The sequence below is a fragment of the Canis lupus genome, chromosome X, assembly GCF_048164855.1.
Source record: "Canis lupus baileyi chromosome X, mCanLup2.hap1, whole genome shotgun sequence".
NCBI classification, from domain to species: Eukaryota; Metazoa; Chordata; class Mammalia; order Carnivora; family Canidae; genus Canis; species Canis lupus.
This window is the reverse complement of record NC_132876.1, coordinates 39,702,910-39,706,532: the sequence shown is the minus strand read 5'-3', so window position 1 is coordinate 39,706,532 and position 3,623 is coordinate 39,702,910.

Here is a 3,623-nt window from a genome sequence, read left to right as displayed (position 1 = left end):
TCTGCTCACAGGGGGAGGTGCCTCGCAGAAACTTCAGGAGCCTTTGCCCCGCCTAGCAGTCAGAAACTGATCCTGAGTCATGAGGAAAATCTGGAAAGCTCCCCTGCCAGATGTGCAGACGGGATGCCCACTCCAGATCCACCCACCAGCAAATTGGAAAACTCAGGAAGCCACGTTTGAAAGCTCTCTCCTGTTCCAAGGAGAAACAGGACTTTCAGGGAGAGGTCTGCAAGATTTCTGACTTTTCTGTCCCGGGGTGAATAGTGCAGATGTGGACATTACTCGAGAGAGGACATGGAGAGAAAAATCTTGAAGTGTCGACAAAGTTCTTATGGGCTAGGCTGCAGGCATGGCCCTTGTACACGGATCTCTGAGGGTGGTGAGGGCTTCTGCAGGTGAGTGGGAGAGAACGCGGAGCTGATGGGGGTATAGGGAAGAAAAGATTGCTTTGTGAAGCCACAGGTCACTTTTGGCCAAGGGCAGAGAGAAGGGAGCAAGAAGAGGGAAGCAAGTGGGGTTTGATGCCAAAGCAGTTGTAGGGATTTCAAGCAAGGGGGCCATGGCAATTCTACCTGGCCATGTTCGGCATAAAGTAGAACAAGTAAGTGTCTGCTCTGAAAGGCCAACCATGAGGCTTCAGGGGGATACTTTAGGGGAATACCTGTAAAATGCTCTGCTGCATCCTTGTCAAGGCCCTGCTCCCTGAGACAATCACCGGGACACAGTCCCCAGGGACACAATTCCCACGTTGTTTTGTTTGTTTCAGTTTTCTAACCTATGAAGACTCACTGTCTCATTTCTTCTCCAGCTCGCCTAACCAATGTGGTGCCAACTTCTTGACCTGAAATTATCACTCCCTGCCCCTATCCCTGTGCCAGGTCTCCTCCTGGCTAATGGAAGGGAGGGAGACAGGGGAAGAGGGAGAGAGGGAGAAAAAAAAAACAAGCAAGCAAAGACTCCAAGCAGGAAAGAAAGTGTGCTCTCTCTCCTCACCGGCCCCATACCGGTATTTTCATGAAACAGATCTGAGCAATTCTGTGACTGTGGTCTCTGACACTTTCCTCTTGGCATCTCCCCATAATTCCTTCTGTGCCTTCTGCTCCTCAATGCCAAGATGGAAACTGAGCCAGAGGTAAGGGGCAATACAAAAGGCCAAATCCCAGCAGAATTTTGGCTTTAAATAGCGGCAACCAATTTGGTGCTTGAGTGACAGATTTCTCATGCAAGCATCCCCCATGTTGTGGGATTTGGGCTTTGAAACCAAGCATGGTGGGGGTGTGTTTTTTTTCTGGGGTCATCTTCCTCAGCCATCTTTTCCATCTCTGTAATTTTCAAATGAATAAGGAATCATAGAATCTAAGAAGCTCTGGAAAACAGCTTGCTCCGCGTTTGAACATCCCCTACTTGTTAAAAACTTATTCCTTACGTTGAGCAAAAATCAGCTTCACACAAACTGCTTTGAATTCCTCTTTTACATGATAGACTTCTACAGTGTTTGTCACACCAACCCAAGTCTTCTGTCTTCCAGGTGCAATATCTTCAGTTCACTTAAACCATACTTAATGGAACACGGTTTTCCAGATCCTTTGTCATTCTGGTTGTCTTTTGAGCACAGATCTGCTCAGTGTGCAGCTTGTAGCTCAATTAAATCCACCTTCTGTTTCTTGTATGGACTATTATTTGCCTGATTCCATGCTTATGCAATTGACTTTGATTTTAACCTAGATGTTGGGTTACACACATTCCCAAGAACCATCACCAGTGTATTTTTTATTTCAATGTATCCCTTAGAATTTTTTTAGATCTTGAGTCCTTGGTATAAAACATATTCTCTATGCCATTTTTTCTCTTAACCCTTTTTTTCATGATCACACCTCTAAAGACCCTTTTTAGACATTATTTTCCTAATATTTTCCCATGAGAGTTTCATAGCATGGATATGCTGTACATGTTTATGTATTCTATGCATATTTGTGCTCTCTTTTAAAATATTTTTTCATTCCCCAAGAATGAGATTTTCCCTCTTGGGGGTAATATCACCCCCACTGACAGTGCACAATCTATATCACCAAGATTCTTTTATCAGCATGTTTGATCAATCAGACTAATACAATTATTGAATGAGTTAGGGTCCAGGACAGAACACCACATCATGACCTTGGCATCCTCCCCTTAACTAACAACCACGTTTAATACGGTTGTTCAGGTGACTCTGCGGTTGAGCATCTGCCTTCAGCTCAGGGCGTGATCCCAGGGTCTGGGATCAAATCCCACATTGGGCTCCCTGCGGGGAGCCTGCTTCTTCCTCTGCCTATGTCTCCGCCTCTCTCTGTGTGTCTCTCATGAATAAATAAATAAAATCTTTTAAACAATAAGGCTGTCCAAACTTGAAGCAGTCCATATAGTTTCTGCCACCATCCAGCTCCTATTTTCCCATCTATCTCTGTGAGGATATCATAAGGCTTTCTCAAATGTCTCGCTGAAATTCAGATATATTATGCTAGAGTATGCCCTTCATCTACCTTTTTAGATACCCATTCAAAAAAGGAAATGGGTTTAGTTAAGCATGACTTGCTTTTAGTGAGCTCATGCTTACCCCTAGTGATTTCCGCTCCCTTTCTAAAGCCTTAAAAATCATCTGCTTAATAGTGCATTCCATACTTTGGCCAAAGACCAATGCCATGCTCACTGGTCTATAGTTTCCAGGTTCTACATCTTGCGTCCTGAAACACCACTCCTCCCTTCACTAAAAAGGAGAACGTTTGTCTCCCTCTTTGCATCTCTCACCTCTTCCCTTTGCGATAATTTCTCAAAGGTTACTCAGACTGGCTCTGTGATCACATCTGCACATTCTCTCAGTAGCCTCGGATGTAATTTGTCTGGGCCTGGAAACTTGAACTCATTGAAGGCAGCTAAATACTCCCTTATTATCTCTTCATCTATCTTGAGCTGTAATTCGCTTTCCAGTTCAAAGATCATGCTCCTGGATGGAGAGGTTAAGTAACTTGCCCACAGTCGCACACCTAGTAAATTGGCAGAGCTGGAAGTTAAATCTTGCTCTGATTCTAAAGTCTGGTTCTTAACCAGCATGCTACCTAGCTTTCAAGTGTCAAATGGGTGGTATTGCCTATGGGTGCTCTATGAGTTCCAAAGCAGGAGAGAGATCTAGCAAGGGTCGTCAGCACAAGCCTAGTAAAAGAGGTGAAATCTGAGCTGGATCCTTCAGAATGAGTAGGATTCGAATAGGAAGAAGGGAGCAATGTGCGGTAGAATGCTAAGAGGAAATGGAGGATAGCATCTCAGGCAGGGAAAATGATAAAGAATAGTTCCCTGAGGTCTTGCCTCATAGTGCACTTGGTTGATTGTTATGAACACTAAGAGGCCACAAAAGGTCAAGAGCTCTGTGCTTGCTAGCTGTATACCCTTGGGCAAGGCACAGTCTCCCTAAACCTGGCTTTCCTGTTCCAGAAAATGGGAACAACAGTAGGCCTACTTTAGAGGGTTGTCGTGAAGATTCCATCAGCTAGTTAACGCATGTGAAGTACTTAGAACACTGCCTGATGTAAGGCTGAGACTCAATAAATCTTAATAGTGTCATTATTATTGTTATTATTATTATTATT